The sequence below is a fragment of the Arachis ipaensis genome, chromosome B09 (assembly GCF_000816755.2).
Source record: "Arachis ipaensis cultivar K30076 chromosome B09, Araip1.1, whole genome shotgun sequence".
In the NCBI taxonomy this organism is placed as follows: Eukaryota; Viridiplantae; Streptophyta; class Magnoliopsida; order Fabales; family Fabaceae; genus Arachis; species Arachis ipaensis.
Genome location: NC_029793.2, coordinates 55,891,292 through 55,917,992, shown reverse-complemented (window position 1 = coordinate 55,917,992; position 26,701 = coordinate 55,891,292). Strand labels below are relative to the sequence as shown.

The 26,701-nt window shown below is 39.6% G+C and overlaps 1 long non-coding RNA gene across 1 annotated transcript; it reads right to left on the bottom strand.

The window, feature by feature from the left end:
- On the bottom strand, window positions 23,826-25,402 carry LOC110267186. Its single transcript, XR_002354545.1, has 3 exons — window positions 25,209-25,402; window positions 24,795-24,896; window positions 23,826-24,121 (listed from the first exon to the last, which is right to left on the bottom strand). It is a non-coding gene; the product is annotated as an uncharacterized LOC110267186 (long non-coding RNA).

Genomic DNA, 26,701 nt, shown 5'->3' with positions numbered 1-26,701 from the left:
TGCACATGCTGTTGGATTCTGACCTCCCTGCACTCGAAATAGATTTTCTGGAGCTTCAGAAGCCCAATTTTTGTGCTCTCAATTGCATTGGAAAGTAGACATCCAGGGCTTTCCAGAAATATATAATAGTCCATACTTTGCCCAAGCTTTGATGACGCCAATTGGCGTTTAACGCCAAGTCTTTACCCTATTCTAGCGTTAAACGCCAGAAACAGGTTGCAAACCAGAGTTAAACGCCAGAAACAGGCTACAACCTGGCATTTAACTCCAAAAAAAGTCTCTACACATGGAAGCTTCAATGTTCAGCCCAAGCACACACCAAGTAGTCTCCGGAAGTGGATTTCTACACTATCTATCTTAGTCTACTTAATTTCTGTAAACCTAGGTCACTAGCTTAGTATAAAAAATACTTTTAGAGATTTATTTTGCATCTCATGACATTTTTACACTTTACATTGTATTTCTAACGGCATGAGTCTCTAAACCCCATGGTTGGGGGGGAGGAGCTTTGCTGTGTTTCGATGAATTAATGCAATTACTACTGTTTTTCATTCAATCACGCTTGTTTCTATTCTAAGATATTCACTCGCACTTCACCTGGATGAATGTGATGATCTGTGACACTCATCATCATTCTCACCTATGAATGCGTGCCTGACAACCACCTTTGTTCTATCTGAATTAGCTTGAGTGTGTATCTCTTAGCCTCCTGGTTCACGATCAGAGTCTTCGTGTTACAGGCTAGAATTATTGGCGGCCATTCCTGAGATCCGGAAAGTCTAAACCTTGTCTGTGGTATTCCGAGTAGAATCTGGGAAGGGATAACTGTGACGAGCTTCAAACTCGCGAGTGTTGGGCGTTGTGACAGACGCAAAAGAATCAATGGATTCTATTCCAACATGAGTGAGAACCGACAGATGATTAGCTGTGCGATGACAGCGCATTTGGACAATTTTCACTGAGAGGATGGATGGTAGCCATTGACAACGGTGATCCACCAACATACAGCTTGCCATGGAAGGAGCCTTGCGTGCGTGAAGAAGAAGACAGTAGGAAAGCAGAGATTCAGAAGACAGAGCATCTCCAAAACCTCAATCTATTCTCCATTACTGCATAACAAGTATTATTTAATCCATGTTCTTTTACTCATTCCAATTAAAACTGAGAATTATTATTGATATCCTGACTAAGAGCTACAAGATAACCATAGCTTGCTTCAAGCCGACAATCTCCGTGGGATCGACCCTTACTCACGTAAGGTATTACTTGTACGACCCAGTGCACTTGCTGGTTAGTTGTGCGAAATTGCAAGAGTGTGATTGTAATTTCGTGCACCACTTGCTCTCTTTTGTAACCTTCCCCATCACCTTCTCCAAACCTTTAAACACACTCCCTCAACCCAATGGCACCACCAAAAACCTCAACAGCATCAAAGAAAAGAAAGACTAAGGAACCAACTTCTGGATCCTCAAGCTTAGGTTTCAACGAGTACAAGTTTCTCTGTTCATTCAACCATAACCAGTTTTATAGTTGGGTGAGTGAGAGGGGGATCATCCCAGAGGTCGGTTTCCAGCTAGGGAGGAATGAGCACCCTGAGATCAACAGGGAGATAAATAATAGAGGCTGGGCACTCTTGTGCAACCCACCAAGGAAGGTGGTGGAAAGCTTGGTGAGAGAGTTCTATGCTAATGCCGTGCCTCAGCCAGGACAACCCTATGGCTATCTTAGCTATGCAAGGGGGAAGTCCATTGATTACAGCCCCACTAACATAGAGAGGATGCTGATGGTGAAGCAGACAACCTCCACCCGGAGCTGTGAGGAGAGAATGAAGCAACAAAGACCCAAGATTTGATGAAATCCTAAATAAAATCTGTGTGTTGAATGTACAATAGATAAACGACAAGGATGGGAGGCCCAACCAGCTGAGAAGAAGAGACTTGAGCCCCCAAGCTAGAGAGTGGCTGGATTTTGTGAGGAGGTCCCTAATCCCTACATCCAACACTTCAGAGGTGACCAAAGAGAGAGCTGTGCTCATATATAGCATCATGAAAGGTGAGAATGTCAATGTTGGGGAATTGATTGCCAACAACATCAACGAAATTCTGAAAAGCACCAAAGATAGCTCAAGGTTGGCATTCCGTAGCATCATCCAAAGGCTGTGTGATGAAGCAGGGGTGGAGAGGATAATTGATGAAGTGCTAGTGGAGCAAGAAAAGCCCATAACTGCCAAGAAGATGGCCAAAGTGGTGGCTGTCAACCCACTTCAAAGGGCCAAGGAGCATAGGGCTCATGCTCATGAGCCACATGTGCAACAACAACAACAAGAAGAAGAAAAGGCAGAGGAGCAATCACATTTCCTAGCACTCCAACCACCACCATATCAACAATACCAACCATTTCCAGAGGGATTCAATTGGGAACAATTGCAAGGAGATGTACACCAAATGAAGGGAGACCTACACCATCTGAGAGAGGATGTCAACCAATTCAAGGATAATCAACAACAACAATAGAACCAAGTAAATCAAAGCATACAACAACTCCAAGGGAGTTGGGAGAACATGAAGAAGGAGCAGCATGAACAGTTTGATTGGGGAGAGGTGCGAAGTGCACTTGATAAAATTGTAGAGCAAGGCAAATGGCAACAGAGGAACCTCACTGAGTTCAGACATCTTTATGATGCTAGAACCATTTCAAGGAGGCAATATGATATCAACACATAAGCGAAACTGAATCACTTGTGCAATGCTGTGGCCGTTCTAAACCCAGGATACCCAACGTTCATGCAAGGAATGGAGGAGTTAAGTGCAAGACAAGAAGAAATTCTGGCCAAACACAAGGAGGATGAAAGAAACTACATGAGAAGGCTAGGATTTTGGAAGCCCAAGGACAAGAAAGCACAAGAAGGATCCTCCAACAAGGATGAAGATGACTCCTCCCCTTCCAAGAAAACAGACAAAGGCAAAGGGCCAATGAACTGAAGTTGAAGCTGCTCAAGGTTGTTAAATCCCATGGTTGACACTCTCTAATTTTTGAATCACGTTTAAGTTTTTCTCTCTATTTTAAATTTTGTTACTGAATAATTGCAACATTAGGATAGTTTATTTTCAATGCTTAGTTTTTTTTATATATCCTGAAGTCTTTTGTGAGTCTTTTTTAATTTCAAGAAAGAAAATGCAATGTTATTTCAAGTTTTTACAATATCAATAAAAGTATAGTTTGTCTTCATGAGAATTGTGTGAGTTGTTATAAGAGCAAGAATAAAAGAGATTAAGACCAAGAGAGATCATTCAACAAAACTAAGAAACAAGAAACTAAGTGTAGAACCTTGAATGAATGAAAAGGGAAAATAAGTCATGAAAGGCAACTAGTCCTAGAAGGTATGACAAGTAAAGGTTAAGGGGTATTCCTTGAACATCTATAGAACCAAGAAGTAGTAAGCAATAAAGACCCAAGGCTCTGAGCATCAACTACTAGGATGGAAAGAAACATCAAGAAGCTCCCAAGAGTTAGAGAACCTAGTAAATGCTTGTGGTAAAGATGTGTCAAGAAGAAGCCTGGGCAAGTAAATTCTTAGGGGTGTTTCAACACCTAGTACCCTAAAGCCAACTGGTTTGGGAGTGCTAATTGAAAGCCTAATTTAAGGGTTGTCTTGAGACAAAACACTTAGAGTCATGGTCAATAAATAGAAAAGAAAGAACAACCAAAAAGAAAATGAAATAACTCTTGCTACTTCAAGGTGACAATCAATAAAAAGGACCCCTGAAGCTTATACGTGAAGGAACCCTCAAGGATCTAGAAACCTTTGTGATAATGAAACAAAATTATTCATGCATGTGTTAAGCACTTAGTCCTACTCTTAGTCATGTTTGCATCTATTCAAGGTCAAAGTCTCAAGTCATAAAAACAGCTACTCACACTAATTTGCTTGAGACAAGCAAAGCTTAAGTTTGGTGTTGTGATGACTTGCATCATCTACCCTTTTTCTTGCATAAAAAGGACCATAAAAGAGCATAATCTCATTTGATCATTGCAATTCATGCATTATTTGATGAGCATTATAGTACATTGCTTTGAAATGAGCTTGTGCTAAATTTCAGGTGAAAAAGACATCAAAAAGTGGGAGAAACAACAAAAGAAGCTGGTTGTGTGAAACTGGCGTGCCACTTGGAGCAAACGCCACAAAATTACATTGGCGTGGCACGCCAAAATCTGGACGTGGCACGCTAGTACTAAAATCTAGAGTGGATCCTCCAAGAATTTACATGGGTGTCGCACGCCAGAATCTGGGGGCGTGGCACGCTAGTACAACTTTCCAGAGAGTAACAATGAAGGCCACGAAAGGGGCGTGGCACGCCAGGCTTGGCCTGGCACGCCAAACCCACCACTTGAACCATGGGCGTGCCACTTGAGGAACCAGGCGTGGCACGCCAAGCTAAGAAGGACACAAATGAATGGGCATGCCACTTGAGCAGCATGGTACAAAATTCCAGAGAGGAAGTTGAAGGCTAAAAAGGCTGGGCGTGCCACTTGAGCACATGGGCGTGGCACGCCAAGGTACAAAGAAGGCTAAAGTAAAGGCTGGGCGTGCCACTTGGTGTCGAAGACGTGGCACGCCAGCTCAAGATCCTCACCTGGGCGTGCCACTCGAATGCTGGGCGTGGCACGCCAGCTACTGGAACTAAGGCAAATGATGGGCATGGCACGCCAACACCTGGGCGTGGCACGCTGGTTATATTTTCCAGAGAGTGAGAAACAAGGCCAACCATATGGGCGTGCCACTTGGTATCGAAGGAGTGGCACACCAGCTTTAAAAATCACTTGGGCGTGCTACTTGAGTCCCAGGCGTGGCACGCCATCATCACCAATCACCCAAGAGAAGACCTGGGCGCGCCACTTGAGTTCTGGGCGTGGCACGCCAAGCAGGGGAGCCAAGCACATGATGGGCGTGGCACGCCAAACCCTGGGCATGCCATGTTAGTTTAACATTCTAGAGAGATAGATCAAGCACATAGCACGGGCGTGGCACGCCAAACCCTGGGCGTGCCACGCTAGTTCAAATTTCCAGAAGCTAAAAAGGAGAGGGAAAAAGGCCTGGGCGTGCCACTTGGGCTCAAAGGTGTGGCACGCTAGGCTAACCAAGGCTTTAAAAAGGCCTGGGCGTGCCACTTGGGTTTGAAGGCGTGGCACGCCAGGCTATCCAAGGTTTTAAAGAACCCTGGGCGTGCCACTTGGGCTCGAAGGCATGGCATGCCAGGGTGGTTAATAAAGGAAGACATGCCACTTGAGGATTGGGCGTAGCACGCCAAGTCAGATTCAGAGTGAGGCGTGGTATGCCACTGAAGCGCCAACCACACGCCAGCTGTGAGATCACGTTTATTGAGTTTCTTTTCCCTCCAAAATGTAATTTTACTTTCACTTTTGTATTTTTTTTATTTGCTAGTGCTAGGAGTAGTATAAATACCCCTTGAAATTACTGAAGAAGGGGGTTAAGCAGTTGAGTTATTAGTTGAAGCATAGTTAGATTCATTTTCCATCTTTTACTTTTTCTTGAGCTATGAGTAACTAAATTCCCTCTCATTGAGAGAGGGAGCTCTGTTGTACTTGATGGATTAATGATAGTGAATTTCTTCTTCTCTTCATCTTCTCTTTGATTTGCTAGAAGGAATTTCGTTCTTCATGCTAGTGTTCAATCACCTTGGAAAAGGGGTTGAATACAAAATGGGTTTCATGGGAACCTTGGAAAAGGAAACATGAAACCATGCTAGAAATCCCTTCTCACAGTTGAGTAAGATCTGGGTTTTGGTGTTTGGATATGGTGACATAAAATTCTCCCTCTACTTGGACCTATGATGATGTGTGGTATAATCAGGAACCAAGCATATCTATCTTCATGAGCAATTAGATCAAGGAATTGGCTATTGATCAAGATCTGAGAGATTGAGTCACCAAGGGATTGGGGCTCAATCAATCATGATTGCCAAGAGGTCAATGAGTTGCATGATTGAAGAGGATATGAGCTGGATTTAATCCAAAGAGACAACATCTCCTAGCCTCAATGAATTCCCTTATTCTTATCTTCTACTTTCTTTACATTCTGCAATTCCCCATTCCCATTTACAATTGAGTCACTTAAGTTTTTGCTCTTTATTTTCTTGTCATTTTCAATTCTACTATTTACTGCTTTCTTTTACTTTTTTAGTCATTTATATTTCTGCACATTTACAATTCCGTAATCACAATCTATTCTGCTTAGCTTGACTAATTCACCAATTAATTAAAATTGCTCAAATCTATCAATCTCTGTGGATACGATCCCACTCCACTGTGGGTTATTACTTGACGATAATTTTGGTGTGCTTGCCAAAAGAACGGATTCACAAATTTTATAATGGGGTGTGAATTCGGCTCATCAATAGAAATGGAAATTCATTGTAAGCATAGTTCCAAACCAACTAATAATACTTAATCAAATTTTAATAATCAGTTTTGGTTGTCACAAGTACAAACCTCAATGAAAATTAACCAAAGTATTCAAACCTCGAGTCGTCTCACAAGGAATTGCAATGAAGTGCTCAATTATTGGCTATGAAAGAACAAGAGGGGTTTGATTGGTAAAAGGGCAAGAAAATAACTGGCAAGAAAATAAAGTAGGAAACTAAAGAAAGCAATTAATAAAGAGAGACATTCATGGCAAGGATTGAGAATATAGGCTTTCTATCCTAGTCACTAATAACAATAATTAACAAGAATTTATCCTAGTTCGTCATCCCTAACAATGGAAGAAGGTACAATGTTATCTTCACTCGAGAGAAAGTCAAATTAGACTAGCTAATCTCAATACAAAAGTCCTAATCAATTTACTAATTGAATTAGTAAAAGATTAGCGTTAATGGAAACAATATTAGCTAACAACTCTAGATCACCAACATGAGTTAGGTATTCATGACTTAAGATTGTCCAATTCCTCTTTCCAAGCCAAGAATGCTCAAAAAGCTACTCTAACATCCAACCAAGCATTTTGTCAAACACTTGGAAGGCATAAAAGGAAAGCATATTAATTTGTAAGAAAGAATAAAATCTACAACTACCCAATTGCAAGAAAACAATAACAACAACTCAAATCAACAATAAAAGAACATAAAACATAAATTGCATTAAAGGAAATCCAAATCAAACAAGAATTCATCAATAAACTAAAAGAGGCATAAAAAGGGAATTAACAATGCAAACTAAGAGGATTAAGATGTAGGAACAAGAAATTACAAGGAAAACTAAAGGAAAACAAGAATTGAACCCTAGATCTAAGATGCAAAGTACCCTAAGAACCCTAATTATAGAAAGAAGAGGGAGCTTCTCTCTCTAGAAAACTAAATTACATGATGCTAACCTACAACTAATTGCTCCCCCCTTTGCCCAAGCTTGAATTTTGCATGAAATAGCCTTAGGAATGAGTTGGATTTGGGCCTGGGTAGCTCAAAAATCGACCCCAACGTTTTCACTTTAACGAGGTCACGTGCGAGTTGTGACGCGTACGCATGGGTCACGCATACGCGTCGCTTGGCTTTTCCTTCTCACGTGTACGCGTCATGTCACGTGTACGCATCGCCTGGACAACCTCATTTTCTTGCATGCGCATCTGTCACGCGTGCGCGTCGATGTATGCACTCCAAATCCTTGATTTTCCATGAATTCTCCACTTTGCATGCTTTTCTCTTCACCACTTTGATCCATTCTTAGCCGTTTCAACCTGAATTCACTCAACAAACACATCAAGGCATCAAAAGAAATTAAAGTGAATTAAATTTATCTATTTTAAGGCCTAAAAAGCATGTTTTTACACTTAAGCATAAATTAAGGAAGAATTGCAAAACCATGCTATTTCATTGAATAAATGTGAGATAAGTTGATAAAATCCCCAAAATTAAGCACAAGATAAACCACGAAATTGGGGTTTATCAAACCTCCCCACACATAAACCAAGCATGTCCTCATGCTAAACTCAAGAAAGAAACAAAGGGTATCAACATTTATTCAATGCAAATTATCTATATACAATCTACCTACATGCAATCTATCTATATGAAGTGCAACTAAATGCAAAGTGATTCTACCTACTTGGTTAAAAGTAAATCAATATCCAAGAACACATATGCACATGTAGGGCTAAGTAGTATGATGAATCATGAATCCCACCAATTCAAATATCAAAATGAAGTTCAAATAGACTTGCAAGAAGAAAGCTCATGAAAGCCGGGAACAAGGAATTGAGCATCAAACCCTCATCGGACGTGTATCCGCTCTAGTCGCTCAAGTGTATAGGGTTGATCACTCAATTCTCTTCTACTCATGCTTTCCAAGATTTGTTTTTCTTCTAAAAATCAACAATTATTCAATACATGCATACATTTATCATGAGGACTTATTCATAGGTTGTAATGGGGCAAGGGTAAAGGTAGGGATGCATATGGTTAAGTGAGCTTGAAATTTGAATCTTTGATTAACCTAAGCTCTCACCATACACATATAACAACCTATACAAATCTAATACAATACCTAGCTACCCATGATTCCCACTTTTTTCACATACTCATGCATTCTCTTTAATTCACATTCCATATGCATTGTTATTTTACTTTGCTTTGGGGTATTTTTGTTCCCTTTTTACTGCTTTCTTTTTCTATATATTTTTTTCTTTCTTTTGTTTTTCTATTTCTTTTTTTTTCTACAATTTTTTTTCACATTTTTTTTCACAACAAAGTACATACAAACGTATCAATGCATATGGTTTTACATATTTAATGCATAAGCACGTACCCAATCCCATGATTTTCAATAAAAATACAAAATACACTTTTACCTCAACCAATATCCCAAGCTTCCCATACCCAAATGATATACACCCTCACTAGTTTAAGCTAATCAAAGATCCAAATTAAGGGACATTTATTGTTTTTCATTTAGGGGTAATGATGTGCTAAAATTAGGAACAAAAGGAATTAAATAGGCTCAAAATTGGCTAACAATGGTTGATGAACGGTAGGCTATTTGGGTAAGTGAGCTAAATGAAATGATGGCCTCAATCATATAAATACATTCATACATGCAATAATGGACATAAAGAATCAAACAAATCAAAGATCACAATCATAGAGAGAAAATAATACACACAAGAATGAAAATAAGTGGTTATATGATGTAACCACGCAATTGGGCTCAAAACTCACATCCTTGTGTTCTTAGCTCAAAAACCATGTTCCAAAATAAATTATTCAAGAAAGTTCAACAAAAAATTTTTTCAAATTGGTAGGGTGCCCTAAAAACATTTTCTTGGAACAGAAATCATCACCCTAACCAAGTAGTCCTAACATAAAAAAGAAGTGGTAAAATATGTACAAATTCTAACTAACATGCACCCTATCATGCAATGCAACAACTAGCAAACAAGTGGTTACCCACGGAGATCGGTCGGACGACCTCCCCACACTTGAAGATTGCACCGTGATGAGAGATTTTATGCCGGTGTAGAATTTATCAATAAATCTAATCGTGAGTATAGTCTAAACTGAAAGGTAATTCCACATCAAACAAAGAAATTGTGTCACCACAATCCAAAATCAATAACCGAGAGTATTAGTCCCGAATTATTCTCCCTATGAATGCTCCAAGATGCACATCATTGGTTAGAAGTTGTATTGGTGTTTTGGAGTTTAATGCAAGAAAGGAACAAGCTAATAGTGTGAATGACAATCAAGCAACATAAAAGCCTTGGCTAGGAGTGAGACTTGGACTTCCTATCATCATCATCTCCATCAATTGTGACCACATTTAGTTATTGCTTCACTTAGTTAACCTCTACTATGAAGGAAAGTCAAGTGAAGGTAATCAATTTGAGTTCACAAGTCCTAGTCTAACCCTAGGGAAGTCTAGCTTTAGTGACATTCAAACCAATTAGTAATTTCCAATTGATAATCAACAAAAGACATTGATAATTCAAGTGTCTCAAATATCTCAACCCCCAAGCCAAGAATGAAAAGTCTACTCCATAGCTAAAGTTGGCATTTTCTCAAACACTTGGAGAGCAAGGATGAGAGACATTGTAAAATTGAGAAAAAACTTGAAATCAAAGATATCCACTACAAGAGATTAACAACAATCAAACAATTGGCAACAATGAACATAAAATTCCTCAAGCATTAATGAAAATCAAAGTAACAAAATCCAAATCTAAGATCCACAAGTAACTTGAGTAATAAGAACTAAATTGAGAGGAGGTGACTTAGATCTACAACTTGAAGCAACGTAGAATTGAATTAACAATAGATCTCACCAATGGATCCAAGAGAATTCTAAATTGAGAAGCAAAACCCTAGAGAGAAGTTAGAGTTTCTCTCTCTATAAAATGTAACTTCCAAAAACTAACTAGAAAAATATCTAAATGTGTGAAAGAATGAGAATCCCTTCATCCCTTGGTCCTCTTAAGTGTTTTGACGCCAGAGTTGGTTCAGATTGGGCCCCACAGCCTCTGTAAAATCGCCCAGCACGTTTTCACTTAAAAATCACGTGCGAGCACCGACGCATACGCGTACAGTACGCGTGCGTGTCCTTGGGGTTTTATGATAAACCCCGATTTCATGGTTTATCTTGTGCTTATTGTAGGGAATTTTATCACCTTTTCCCACATTTATTCAATAAAATAGCATGGTTTTGTAATTCTTCCTTGAATTATGCTTAAGTGTGAAAACATACTTTTTAGGCCCTTAAATTGGTGATTTTAACCCACTTTAATTCCATTCGATGCCTTGATGTGTTTGTTTAGTGATTTCAGGTTCATAAAGGCAAGTATTGGATGGAAGAAATGAGGAGAAAAGAATACAAAGTGGAGAATGCATGAAGAAATAAGAATTGGGAATGCATCGATGGGCACGCACGTGTACAAGGCGCGCACGCGCCGAAGTGATTTCGCATAGAGACGCGCACGCGTACATGCCGCGTACGTGCAGATGAAGAAACAGCCAATCGACGCGCACGCGCACATGGCGCGTATGCACCGATACTAGCACGTGACCCACTTAAAGGCAAAACGCTGGGGGCAATTTCTGAGCTGCCCAGGCCCAATTCCAACTTGTTTCTGAGTGTATTTCATGCAGAATTGAAGTCCAAGCAAAGGGGGAGCAATTAGTTTTGTCAACATGAGCCTTTAGTTAGTTTTCTAGAGAGAGAAGCTCCCTCTTCTCTCTAGAATTAGGTTAGGATTAGGTTAAATTGTCTTGGATCTTGAATTAATTACTTGATTTCATCTTGTTCCTTTTACAATTTCTCAATTTTACATCTTGATTTTCTTAGTTGTAAAGTCAATTTCTCATTTCGCTCTCTTGTATGTTGATGAAAATTGTTAGATCCAATTTCCTTTTAATGCAAATTTATGTTTCCTTGTTTCTTTTATGTTGATCTTGCTTGCTATTGTTGAGTTCTTGCTTATGATAGTTATGGGTTTCCTTAATTTTAGCATTTTGTGATGTTTACTTTTATTGCACATTAGGTATTTGACATAATGCTTCCTATAGTTTTTGAGTAGTTCTCTTGACCCTTGGCCTAGGCTAAGGGATTGAGTGATCTTGAGTCCTTAGGCTTCATTGAATTGGTAATTCTAGAACCCTTGGGGATCAATTTGATAACCATTGATTCTAGCCTACTACTAAGTTAATTAGTAGCTAGGTTGGGACTTATGGATTGATATTGATCAAGCCATTTGACGTACTCCAAGCCTAGGAGTAGACATTACGTACTTAAGGCTTTAGTGAGTAGACCTAATGAGCTTGGTTCCGCATAATTATCAATATTTGGATTGTTGACAAGGATAGTGATCTCAATTACCTAAGTCTTAGCCAAGAGTTCTTTATCTTGCTTTCTTTAATTACTTGTTTGATTTACGCGTTTTGTCATTTAAATTCTTGCTCGTTTAATTTCTTGCCCTCTTATTAATCAAACCCCCCTTGCATTCTCATAGCCAATAATTGACCACTTCATTGCTATCCTCGTGAGACGACCCGGAGTTTAAATACTTCGGTTAATTTTTATTTGGGGTTTGTTACTTGTGACAACCAAAATTTTTGATGTGAGAGTTGTTTGTTGGTTTGGAGCTATGCTTACAATGAAGTAATTCTTTTCTATAAGAAGAAATTAAGACCATCGAGCAAGAATACTCATTATCATTTTACGATCCACGCTCTTGCATAAAGCACGCGTGCGCGTCCATGAGGTTCTGGCTTAGACATGCGAATGTGTCGGCTTCTAGCTCTGGCTTCTTTGCGCCGATCCCAGTAGCGCGCATCCACGTGTACGCGTACGGCACGCGTACGCGTCGCTGCTTAGAAAGCAATATTGAGGAGGACGTGCAACCTCCAGGGCATATTGTGAATGAAGAATTAGAAGAAGTGTCCCAAGCAACAAGCCCCCTTATACATGATGATTCCGCATCAACAAATGACCCTTTCGAGTTTGAAGAGTCCTTCCCCACTATGCTTGGAATTGAAGATGAGGTAGACTTCACTAGACCTCCTATCTATGAGGAGAGTGATGGGGAAGGGATAGAAGAAATTAATGGAGAAGAAGGAGAACTTGAGGAAGCTTGGCGAGAGGAAAAGCTTGAAGAACCTTGCCAAGTGGTGGAAAACTCTAGAAGAGGATGGACGGGCGTGGAGCGTGCTTTGTCAAGATCATTGGGAACTCGTCCACCTATGTTATCATCCAATCTTTCATTTGAGTGGGTAAAACTTCTAACTCTTAGCTTTATTATCTCACTTGAATATGGTTTGCTTGAGACGGATGGCCAACTTAGGGCGCTTTGTGGAATTAAGCAAAAGAGGAGGATGTTTAGTGGTTGGCGTTGTAAATCTAGACTCATTATAGTTGGAAGCTCAAAATCGAAGAGTATGGATTGGTGTTATGCTCAATCGAATGGGTCTAGGAGGGTAGTTTGGTGCTTTCATGAGAATTCAGCTTTCTTGTCACCCGAACGGAATCAAGGCGATCAACTAGAAGATGGGTGCGAAGATAAGATATGGGACCCTAGATCACAACATAGAATTCAAATTTGGGAGCTCATATCTTGGAGAGAACCTCACCAAAGCTTGGTGAAAATGGTTGAAACTTCTGACAACCAATTGAAGGACAAGCACTCTTGGAGGTTCAAGGATGAATACCGGCATAAACCACCTTGACAAGGAACCTTCCAAATGTCCAACTTAAGGACTTAAACCAAAAGTGCTTGGTGGGAGACACCCCACCATGGTAAACTCTTTCCATTCTCTTGTAGATATAATGAATGAATGAATTGGGTTCCATTGTATATTGTTTCTTTATTTCTTAGTATGTTTTGCGTTACTTACTGAGTTGTTTATACACTCTATGCCTTAATTAGGGATGATTCTTTGAATTTGAGTTTTTGCTTAGATTGCAAGTTTCTTCAATTTGTTTGAAAATTTCCCAAAAATTCAAAAGTATGTTTGATTTTACATTTCAGCTGGTTTTAGAGTCCTAGAGAAGGTTGGGAAGATTTTGAGCTCTTCTTGGCGCTCTTAAAAAAAAAAAAGCCACGCGCAAGTGCACAGTGCGCGTGTGCGTTGGCTGCGCATTTAAGCTTTCTGGGCCAAGGACCAGAGAGTTGTGCCACTTTTGGGCCAAGTCTGTGCCTTAACCCACGCGGACGCACACTATACGCATCCGCGTCCTTTTTTTCGTTGCCCTACCCATGCGTAGGCGCACCTGGTGCTTTCGCGCCCCATCATCAATCAACTCATCGACGCGCAAGCACACAGTGTGCGCGCGCGTCAATGCAGACTTGCATCACCCAGGCCAAAGACCCGAGAGCTATGCCAACTTTGGGCCCCTTTTGTGCCTTTGGTCCAACTCACCCGCGCGGACGCGCACCGTACGCGTCCGCACCCATTCTCAAATATCTTATCTACGCGCAGGCACATATGACGCTTCAGCGCCACTTCCTTATTATCTTACCCACGCGGACGCGCACGGTGCGCGCTCACGTGGATTCAAAATTTACTAACCCCAGGGATGCGAGAGCCCTAGCACAGTCGCGCCCCAAATCCTTTTCTTCTCCAACATTCCATTTCCCCTTCTCTCCCTCCATAACCAGCTCAACCACCAACCACCCAGCCACCTCCAGTGACCACATTCCGCTAGCATAAACTGCCACGAAACCCCCTCTCGCTTCCCTCCCTCTTTCTTTCTCTCTTCCTCTATTTCCTACTCACCCTAGCTCCACTCTCCATCTCTGCCTTCGAAAGCCAGAATAGAGCAAAGGCCTATTTTCATTGCTGGGCAACTCACCGCCACTGCACCACCAGGCCGCCGTCCCTGCTCTGGCCGTTCACTCCTCTTCCTCCACCTTTCCTTCCTCTGTTCTGATCCCCTGTTTCCCAGGTTTCCCTTTCTGCTCATTTTCATTTTATTTCTGTTTGATTAATCTGGTTTAGCTCATTCTGTTTAGCTTGCTTAGTTCAATTAGTTTGGTTTAGTTTAGTTTAATTAGATGGTTAGAGAACCTGAGCTGGATAGTAGATTTAGGTTTGTTTTGAATAATGATGATGATTGAAAGTGTTGCTGCTTCATTAACTTTTTTTGGCTTGTTTGTTGCTGGATGACTTGCCCTGTGCTGATTTAGTTTGCTTGATGCTGTTGCCTGGTTGTTCATTATTGCTTTGTTCTTGCTAAGTGCTGTGGGTTGAGTTCTTCTCCAATTTGCACTTCATTGTTGGATTCAATTATGCTTAATTGTTTGAATTCATGCTGCTTGCAAGTGGAATGATTATTGTCTTGGAATGGTATTTGCAAGTTGAATTCAATGAATAGCATGCTGCCTGAATCCATTATCCTCATTCATTTGGCAGATTTGATGCTGTATTTTAAGCCAGTATTTTTGTTCATTGTTCGAAGAAAGAATATTATTTGTTGCTGGCTAGTTTAGTTTAAATTGCTTTTTGATGTTTTGCTGCTGAAAGATTGGCTTATCTGTTCAATTCATATGAACTCATATATGGTTTTTGTGTTTTTAATTGTTAATGAATTCATATGGAATCTGAATTGATTGTTTGAATTTGAAAAAAAGCCACTTTACTGCTGAAATGTGATGCACGGAAACTTGTCTCTCAACAATTTTCCTTCGGCAAGTATATCGAATTGTCGTCAAGTAAAAACTCACAATAGAGTGAGGTCCAATCCCACAGGGATTGATTGGTCAAGCAACTTTAATTAGAGGAATGTTCTAGTTGAACTAAGCAGAATTCGATTTGAGATATGCAGAAAATTAAATGGCAGGAAACTAAATAGCAGAAAACGTAAATGCTGGAAATAAAGAGCTGAATGTAAATAGCAGAAAGTAAATTACAGAATCTTAAATGGGAATGGGGAAGATGCTCATAAAAGTACATTGCAGAATTTATAGAGAATGGGTAAGATCAGAAATGGGGAATTCATTGGGCTTAGGAGATGTTGCATTCTCCGGATCAAGTTCATTTTCATCTCTTTCTCATTCAATGCATTCATTGATCTCCTTGGCAATCTTAAGTGATCGAATTCCAATTTCTTGGTAATTCAATCTCTCAAATCTTGATCAATAGCCACTTCCTTGGTTAATTGCTCATGAGAAGAGATGAAGTATGGTCTCTGATTATATCACTTGTATTTCAAAATCAAAGTGTTGGTAGGATTATATGTCACTATATCCATCCAAACCCCAATTTGGTCCAACATGAGAAAGTATTTCTAGCATGATCTCTTCATTCCTCTTCCAAAGTTCCGAAGGGATCCAAGTATGAATAGCTTCTTTTCCAAGATAACTACCTAACTGAATGAAGATTGAAAGCTTTCTAGTAAAATCAAGAGAAAAGATAGAAGAAGAATAATGAAAACTAATATTGATCCATCAAATTACAACAGAGCTCCCTAACCCAATGAAAGGGGTTTAGTTGTTTATAGCTCTGAGAATGAAAAGCATAGATGGAGAGTACATTCTAAGAATTAAACTAAAAGTTCCAGAGAAAGTAAAATACAGAGAGTAGTTCTCCAATTTCCAACCCCCTTTTTGATTCAAAACTACCCCTATATATACTACTCTTCTGATCTTCTAGTTGGTTCTTCAAATCTTGGATATGGGCCTTTGGATCTTGAGTTTGAAGCAGTTATCCTCTTCAGTGGGCTTAGCTTTACTTGCAGAGAGAAAGTATGAAGTAGGCAGGGACTTTTAGCTTAGGACGTTAGTGGCGTTAACGTTAAGTGAATGTGTGGGTTCGAGAACGTTAGTGGCAGTCACCTTTTTCACTAACGTTCCTAACCCAAGGGTGACCCACGTTAACTTCAACGTTAGTGGTACCAACGTGACCACTAACGTTGCCTCTTGATCCTTCGCACACATTATTGGGACTTACCTTTTCCAATAACGTTGAGAATCCTCCCTTCCCTACGTTAGAGTTCACGTTAGTGTGGCTAATTGTGACCTTTAACGTAGGCTTGCCAAATCTTCGAAAATGTTAGTGACACTTACCTTTGTCACTAACGTTTCAAAACGCCCCTACTTCCCACGTTAGAGTTCACATTAACTAGGTTAACGTGGCTTCTAACGTGGTGGTGATAGCCATCTCCAACGTTAGTGACAAAGGTGAGTGTTACTAACATTGGCTCATCATTCTTTCATCCACGTTAGCTTCCACGTTAACTAAGTTAACATGGGAGTTAATGTTGCTCATAGTGGCTCATTCCAACGTTAGTGACAAAGGTGAGTGTCACTAACGTTGGCGATTCTTGCTCCCTCCACGTTAGCTTCCACATTAACTACGTTAACGTGGCAACTAACGTGGCTCAAAGTGGCTTAGTCCAACGTTAGTGACAAAGGTGAGTGTCACTAACGTTGGCATCAATTCCTTAAGTTAACGTGACTCTTAACGTGGGCTATGATGGCTTCGAGGACGTTATTGGCGATTACTTTTCTCATTAACGTTGCAAGCTAGCTCCCATTCCACGTTAGAGGTCACGTTAGTTAGACTAACGTGGCTGCTAACGTGGTTCTTCCTTGCTTCCTTTGTCCTAAAATCAAGCAATAAAGTGCATCAAAGTTCTAGTCCAAGTTATGAGATATGCATTATCCAATTTGTCATTCAATTTATGCATAATTCTCATGAATTCATATAAAAATCACAATGTTTAATTGAATCAAGATGTAAGTGAAATTCTACCCAAAACTTGCTTATTTCTTAAGAAAGTGCATGAAACTACCTTAAAACCATAAAGAAAAGGTCGGTGAAACTGGCCAAAATACCCTGGCATCACAACACCAAACTTAAAGCTTGCTTGTCCTTAAGCAAGTACTGGAACAAGAGAATGATGAATGAAATGCTAAAAGATATGAGTCATTATTGTGGAAGTCATGTCCTTGGTTTTATGGTGGTTTCATGTAGAGCAACTTAGGTTCATTCCTTCACTGGCTTTCAGACCTTTATCATGTCTTGAATACTCACTTGATTGCACCCTATGAGACTTTTATTCATTGATCCTTTTATTGTTTTCAGGGTTTATTGCATCCTTGTGCTAAGTGCTCTGTGAGGGGGCGACTCTTTAAAATAAGCTTTCAGCCAACACTCCCGAAACAGTTGGTTCAAGGTGCTAGGTGTTGAAGCACCCCTAAGGACTTACTCCCTCAAGTCTCTCTCCCCCATACATGCACATCACAGGCACATGGTTTGTTATTTTCTTTCCTTGAGGTCTTGGTGTCCAGCACCTCTTTGGGTTACTAAATGTTCTGTAGCCAGGTTGCTCTTGATAATGGATTTTCAGTTGATAATCCCGGGTTAGTTAACCCAAGTTTCCAAGTGATGAAGCACTCCTAAGAACTTATTCATCCAAGCAGATCCTTGGTACAAGAGCACCACAGACACATCCCTCAAGGTTCAAACCCTTGGTGCCCAGCCTTATCCTTTATTAACTTTTCTTTCGTTTTCAACTCTTATTGTTCTTTTCCCTTTTTCTTATTAGGATCTTATTATTTAGCTAGTCTCATGGGGTGTGTTTCAAGCATATGATTCAAGACAGATAGTTTCCTTCCCACCTTGTTGGTGAACTAACTTAGCTAATCTATTACCACACCACAAAATTAGGAACTTACTCCATAATATGGATTCTACTCTGTCTTTTATAACAAACATTCTCTTTTTATTTGGCTTAAAAAGGACAAGCATACAAGTAAACAAGGTAAAGATGCAGCATTGACATTAAAACCAGCACATATATGACAAAAGCAATAAAAATAAACATTAAATTCTAATGATTTAAACTAATGAGTAACTATTAATCGAGGGCACCTTGGGACTTTCAATTTTTAGCATTTCAAGTATATGAAATTAAGTAACAATACAACCTTCGGATGATGGTTTCTAGCTGTCCCCTTGTTGTCATCATCCATAGTTTTTGCTCCTTCACTTCCTTGGATGATGGTGTACCATTTCCTCAGAAGGTTCCTGCAAAGTTATTGGAAGTTGCTTGTTCCCAAAGCACTTGAGAAATAGTTAGCTTACATGTATGCTTGTGAATTTCTGAACTTAATTTGGTGTGTGAACACCAAACTTAGTTCCTTGCCTAGTACAACAGATTGCATACTTGCAGAGAGCCTCATATGTTGTTATTAAATAAACAACTATTAACTAAAGACTAAACTACTGCTAAGTGGTTTCCCTGATTGGTTGGAGCTAGCATTTTGCCCTTGAAGGAGTGTAGTGTGATTCTAACTGAAATCTTTGGTGGAACACCAAACTTAGAATTACACACTTACTCTTGTATTGTTTTGGTGTGTAACACCAAACTTAGCTCCTCGCAATACGGGGGAAACTACTTGTGATTTTTATTAAAATGCAAATGAAAAGAAAACTACCTTAGGTTGGGTTGCCTCCCAACAAAGCGCTCTTTTAGCGTCGCTAGCTCGACGATTCCTCCCTACTTGAGATGATACTTCACTTTGGGGTTTTCCCCCATGTCGTCCATATAATGTTTGAGCCTTTGTCCGTAAAGGAATTCCAGGGTGTACAGCTTGTGCTTCAATGCTTTTTTCTCCCACCATTGCTCTGTCATGCTCTGCCTTTAGTTCCTTGCCTTCCTGACTTGCTTCTTGTGAGGGTTTGAAGACGTTGAAGGTGAGTTGTTCATCATGTATCCTCAGTATTAGCTCTCCTCACTCCACATCTATGAGCGCTCTGGCTGTAGCTAAGAATGGTCTTCCAAATATGATTGGGTGAAGGTGACTTTCTTCCATTTCCAGTATGACAAAGTCTGTGGGAAGGAAGTAGTTCCCAACCTTCACCAGCACGTTTTCAACCACTCCAATTGCTTATTTTTGAGTTTTGTCCGCCAGCCTGATGACTACGTCTGTGGGCATCAGCTCATTGATTTGCAGCCTCTTCATAAGGGATAAAGGCATTAAGTTGATGCTTGCTCCCAGATCACAGAGTCCTTTGTCAAACATTATTTCTCCTATGGCACAAGGGATGTGAAAACTCCTTGGGTCCTTCCTTTTTGTAGGCAGCTCTGGTTGAATGAGAGCACTGCACTCCTTGTTCATCACTATGATTTGTCCTTCCTTGAGTGAGCTTTTCCTGGTCAGCAGCTTCTTCATATACTTGATGTATGAGGGCATTTGTTGGAGAGCCTTGATGAATAGTATATTTACATGGAGGGGTGCAAATATGTCAAGAAACCTTATGTATATTCTCTTCTCTACTCCACCATTTAGTAATTGGGGAAAGGGTGCATAGAGCCTCAGCAACTCTTTCTGCGTAATTGTGATTTCCTGAGGATTCTCTTCTTGCTTTCCTGCTGAGATGCAAACATGTCAAGAAACCTTGAGTATATTCTCTTCTCTACACCACCATTGAGTATTTGGGGAAATGGTGCATAGAGTCTCAGCAGCTCCTTCTGTGTGATTGTGGTTTCTTGATGATTCTCTTCCTGCTTTCCTACTGATGTATCTTCAGGTTGTTCTAATGGTTTGTTCAGCTCTTCCTTAGTCTCCTTATCACTTATAGTAACCATCTTGCAATCTTCCCATCTGACTTTCTTTGCTTCACCTCTCGGATTTTTCTCTGTGTCACTTAGGAAGCTATCATTAGGTTTGGGAATCTTCTCAGATAGGTATCCCACTTGAAATTTCAACCTCTTGATGGTGTCTCCCTGACTCTTGATATTAGCTCGCACCTCCTCCTTGAACACCTTGTTATCTTGAATTTCCTTGCATATGCCTTCAAGTAGGGTTTCAATCCTGGAGAGTCTATCTTCAGATGATGGTGAGTTGAGATTGGAGGGGTGAGAAGGGCCAGTTTGACTTTGGTATGGATGTTGAGGTGTGTTGTTAGGTGGGTGCTGATATGATCTCTGTGTGGAATGTTGGTGAGTTGCATTGTTACTGGGGTTATGGCGTCTCTGATCTTGGCTTTGATCCTGTCGATTTTCCCACCCAAAGTTTGGGTGGTTCCTCCAACCAGGATTATATGTTTTGGAGTATGGGTCATGGTGCTGCCTGGGTGAATTTCCAATGTAGTTGGCCTGTTCCTGATCACCCTCTGCCTCTTCATTCACTCCTTTTTGAGTTGCTGCTGAAGTGGTGATTGCTACTACTTGATTCCTCTCCATCATCTTGGTGAGGTCAGCTAATTGCTTGGTAATCATCTTGTTTTGAGCTAGTAGTGCATCCATGTTGTTCAGCTCCATCACTCCTCTAGTGTTGCCTCTTTCAGAAGCATAGAAGTAGTCATTCTCAGCTACAGTCTCAATGACATCTATGGCTTCTTCAATGGTCTTCTTCTTGTTCAGAGATCCCCCGGATGAGTGGTCTACTACCTTCTTCGATTCATAAGAAAAACCTTCATAGAAAATGTGCAGCTGCACCCATTCATTGAACATATTTGGTGGGCACCTTCTTGTCAGGTCCTTAAACCTCTCCCATGCTTCATATAGAGTCTCACCATCTTGCTGCCAGAAGGTTTGTACCTCAGCTCTCAACCTGTTGATCCGTTGAGGAGGATAGAATCTTGCCAAGAATTTGTTCACCACATCTTCCCAGGTTGCTAAACTCTCCTATGGAAAGGATTCCAGCCATTTAGATGCTTTGTCCTTGAGTGAGAAAGGGAACAGAAGTAGTCTATAAGTGTCAGGATGAACACCATTAGACTTCACAGTATCACATATCCTCAGGAAGGTGGTTAGATGTTGATTGGGGTCTTCTTGGACACTCCCTCCGAATGAACAATTGTTCTGAACAAGGGTGATGAGCTGTGGCTTTAGTTCAAAGTTGTTGGCATGTATGGTTGGCCTTTGGATGCTACTTCCGCAATTTCCTGGGTTTGGATTGATGTACGAACCCAGAACCCTTCTCTCTTGCCCAGCTTGATGTGCTGGACCTTCTCGGCCATGGTTGTGAGCCTCTTCTTCATGATGGTTCTCCATATTTTCATCCATGTTTGGTTCAAAATACTCCTCTTCTTCCTCCGCACCAACTACTCGTTTTCCTCTTGCTTCCTTCCTTAATCTCAAGAAGGTCCTCTCAGGTTCAGAATCAAAGGAAGTTGAAGCCCCGCTTCTTCTCCCTGTCATACAACCAACAAGGCACAAGCAACGAAATAGATGCAGAAAGTATTTCTGTTAGAATTGCTATTAGTGTGAGTGATGTAATATATCAAACAGTTAGTGGGTTAGTGGACTGAATTGTAAACAACTAAGAAAATGGGTAGGGGAAAGGGGAGAAAATAACTAAAACTGAAAGTAAATTACTCAAACAGAATTTTAAATCAAACAAAAGAAAAATGCTCAATCTAGTTATCCTCCAATTTAATCATTGTTGATACAAAATCAATCCCCGGCAACGGCGCCATAAACTTGATGCACGGAAACTTGTCTCTCAATAATTTTCCTTCGGCAAGTATACCGAATTGTCGTCAAGTAAAAACTCACAATAGAGTGAGGTCGAATCCCACAGGGATTGATTGGTCAAGCAACTTTAATTAGAGGAATGTTCTAGTTGAACTAAGCAGAATTCGATTTGAGATTTGCAGAAAATTAAATGGCGGGAAAGTAAATAGCAGAAAACGTAAATGGTGGAAATAAAGAGCTGAATGTAAATAGCAGAAAGTAAATTGCAGAATCTTAAATGGGAATGGGGAAGATGCTCATAAAAGTAGATTGAAGAATTTATAGAGAATGGGTAAGATCAGAAATGGGGAATTCATTGGGCTTAGGAGATGTTGCATTCTCCGGATCAAGTTCATTTTCATCTCTTCCTCAATCAATGCATTCATTGATCTCCTAACCCAATGAAAGGGGTTTAGTTGTTCATAGCTCTGAGAATGAAAAGCATAGATGGAGAGTACATTCTGAGAATTAAACTAAAAATTGCAGAGAAAGTAAAATACAGAGAGTAGTTCTCCAATTTCCAACCCTCTTTTTGATTCAAAACAACCCCTATATATACTACTCTTCTGATCTTCTAGTTGGTTCTTCAAATCTTGGATATGGGCCTTTGGATCTTGAGTTTGAAGCAGTTATCCTCTTCAGTGGGCTTAGCTTTACTTGCAGAGAGAAAGTATGAAGTAGGCAAGGACTTTTAGCTTAGGACGTTAGTGGTGTTAATGTTAAGTGAAAGTGTGGGTTCGAGAACATTAGTGGCAGTCACCTTTTTCACTAACGTTCCTAACCCAAGGGTGACCCACGTTAACTTCAACGTTAGTGGCACCAACGTGACCACTAACGTTTCCTCTTGATCCTTCGCACACGTTATTGGGACTTACCTTTTCCAATAACGTTGAGAACCCTCCCTTCCCTACGTTAGAGTTCACGTTAGTTTGGCTAATCGTGACCTTTAATATAGGCTTGCCAAATCTTCGAAAACGTTAGTGACACTTACCTTTGTCACTAATGTTTCAAAACGCCCCTACTTCCCACGTTAGAGTTCACGTTAACTAGGTTAACGTGGCTTCTAACGTGGTGGTTATAGCCATCTCCAATATTAGTGACAAAGGTGAGTGTCACTAATGTTGGCTCATCATTCTTTCATCCACGTTAGCTTCCACGTTAACTAAGTTAACGTGGGAGTTAACGTTGCTCATAGTGGCTCATTCCAACGTTAGTGACAAAGGTGAGTGTCACCACTACAACAAATAAGGGTTTTCGCAACGGTCAAAAATCATTGCCGTAGATTGAAAAACCGTTCCTAAAACTTTAGGCAACACTTTGGCAACGGTTTTTGACCTGTGGTATATGCGGCCGTTGCCAATGGTCAAAGGCAACGGTTTTTTACCTAAGGCAACAGTAACCAAAAAACCGTTGCCAAAATTACTGGTATAGACAACGGTTTTGAAAGAAAATTTTAAACAACGGTTTTGAACCGTTACTCAATATGTAACGGTTTTAAAACGTTCTCTTTCATAATCCAACGGTTTAAAACCATAACTGAATAGGCAACGGTTTTAAACTATTGCAGTTTTATTATTCACAAAGCCAACGGTTTTAAAGCGTTACTGTTGGTGTCGTTTTTGGCAACGGTTTTAATATCATTGCCATTTTATAGTCGTCTAAGACAACGGTTTTAAAACGTTACCATTTGTGTCATTTTTTGGCAACAGTTTTAATTTCAATTTTTTTTAATTATTTAGTGTCAATAAATAATCTAAACTATTTGAATAAATTCACTAAAGAAAAATAATTGCACATTTCCCATCAAATTTGACTTATAAACATTGTTGTCAGATCCACAATCACATTATTTGCTAGTAAGAATAAAATATGTGTACATGTCCTTATGTTTCTAAAAGAAACAAGACTAATATTCTCAATTGAACATATTCCCAAATAGCTTCTTTATCTTTAATCCCCTTGCAGTTTGTGAAAATTAATGGACAAATATCTGAATTCCTTGCCACTGTGCCCAATTTGCTCAAGTTGTTTACAACTTCATCAGTAGGACCAATTGCCTCTCCTTCAATATCTAGAGTAATTTTTTCTCTATCTTTCAACTGTCCTGCATGAATCTTCAAGCATTCTGTAGGTCCTCATGTTTTCTTCACTGTTGTCTCTATACAAAGAGACTAATTAAAATTACCATAATATATTCAAAGATACTAAAACTACTAGAAAAGATGCAGAATGAACTAGAAACTTCCTCAAAGAATGAACTAGAAACTTTCCCAAAAAAGAAAGAAGAAAGAATGAACTAGGACTAAATAGAAAAGATGCAGAAGCTAAAAAAAATAGATAGCTTGCAGCGAAAGTAAACTGAACTATTATTTAGAAAAATGATAGAAATTACACCTCAATTACATAGAGAGAGAGTTATTTATAGCCTAGTGCATCAAGTAAAAGTCACAGACTCTCACAACTGCTATAAGAAAACTAACTATTTAACACTTGAGTCTTGATTTTCTTGTTCGGGTTTTGCTATTTAACTTGAGTCTTGATTTTATTGAAACCCTAGCTCAAATTAATCAATTCAAGTAAATTAATCGTGCTTATTAATGAAAATAACAAAAAACCATGTCCTCACATACAACCATTTTCATTATCATGCTCACCGAACACTCTTTTTCAACCCCCACCCTGCTGCCCCTCACCAATTAATAGATCCAATAAATTATTTATTAAAATATATCCCTATTATACAAAGAAGTCATCATATATAAATCTTTCACAGCAGTAAATTTAAAGAGAAATGATGTCATAAAATATTTTTAAAGAGATCAAAAATTTACCTTTCACAGTATTATCTATGACCTTAGTCTCAATTGGATTAATATAATCCTTGTCTTGCTCCTCTATATTATTTCCTTCATTCTCATCCAATTGCTCTTTACCTGTAATGTAGCTCAATTGTAGAAGATTTAAATTTTGGATTCATTGTGATTCAATATGATTAAGAAAAAAGTTCAAATAGTAAAGACTATGATAGAGAATATAAAGTTAGCAAATTAAATATAATACTAAGGTCTCCCTCACCTTTATAATGATTTTTCAGTGAACAAAAAAGTTAGCAAATTAAATATAATACTAAGCCTAATGCTAATAATGTTTACTAAGAGAGAGAGGGAACGAGGAAAAGAAAGATAACTATTAGGATAAAATTTGTGGAAAGAAGACTAAATAAAATATTTAAACAATTCGGCTACCTGATGTTTCTCAGAGCAGTACCGCACTTTACTGCAACCACTGCAGAGTTTATCTCCTTTCCATGTTACACACCAATTGCAAAAAGCAGTTAAAAGAAAAAAGATTCCCATCTTTTAATAAGATGTGCCTAATCAATAGAAGTACTAATACACTGATCTTAATGTGAAAACAGGTCATCTATTATACAAAGCAAAAATAATAGTAGAAATAATGCACAGTATAGCAACAATAAAAATACAATGTAAGAGCAGCTTGTTCAGGGCATCAAATTAAGTTTGAGATTGAAATGTAGCAAAAGCATAGTGCCACAAAATCAAAAAGATGGATCGCATGTACTTATGAACTCTATAACTCATGCAATAACTCATTAACTCTAGAATGCTACTCCTCATAAAGAAATAGTCACCAGTTATAATCCATCTCCATGTTTACAGTATCTTTAGGGTGGTGAAGTGTGATAATCCATCTCTATGTTTATAGGGAGTGTCATAAAACTTAATTTACATAAAAGTTGCATCACTCAATCACCTAGAATATTATCACTGAGAGAATCCATCATTTAAACTCAGAGAACTAGTGACCAAAATAGACAGCATTATACCAAATTAAAATTCAAATCAAAACAGAAACCAAATCAATTAAACTCCAACAACAGTGACCATGGTTACAGCAAAATGGAGAATTCAAACTCAATGGAATCGAAAATAGAAATGAATTTAATGGAATTCAAAACAGAGACAGCTTACAATAAAAGTACGAAGCAGCAGCAACAGGAGTGGCAGCCCCTTCTCCCCGGTCCGTGATTCCGGCGACCAGAGGCACGGCGGTACGGTGTGTTTTCCAGTGACAATCGACGGTGGCAGCGGCTCCTCTTTTGGTGGCAACAAGCATGAACGGCGGCTCCTCTCCACGGCCACGGCGACGGACCTTCGACGGCGATAGTGGAGATCATATGCGACGGAGCTGGCAGCATAGGCGGCGTCTTTTTTCTCCCCTACGAGCTTCCTTTCTCACGCATCTCTTCTCCCTTGCGACAGCAATGACATCACGGCAGCGGCGGTGTGACGGGTTCGACGGAGGCAGAGCGACGGTGACGTGATGGTGCGGCTTCGACGGCGTTTGGCTCCTCGGCGGCTTCAGATCTGACGGTGAAATGACCTCTCTTCTCTTCCTTTGCTGTGTGTGCGTGGGTTGAAAGAGAAAAGGGGGGTGAAAGGCTGCGTGTTTCAGGCTGGGAAAAGGGAAAAATTAGGGTTTCTTTTGTTTAAGGTGGGAATTTAGGGTAAAATGAAATTGGAAATTTAGAGTTAAAGGAATTTGTTATATCAATTTATTAATTGATTTTTAATTATGCATTCTCATTTAAAATTATAAGACGAAATAATTAATTTTTTACTCATAAAAAATAAAGTATTAAATTACATGAATATCAATTATTTAAATCAAATTATATAATGTAAAATATTCATAATAAAGAATAAAGAATTAATAA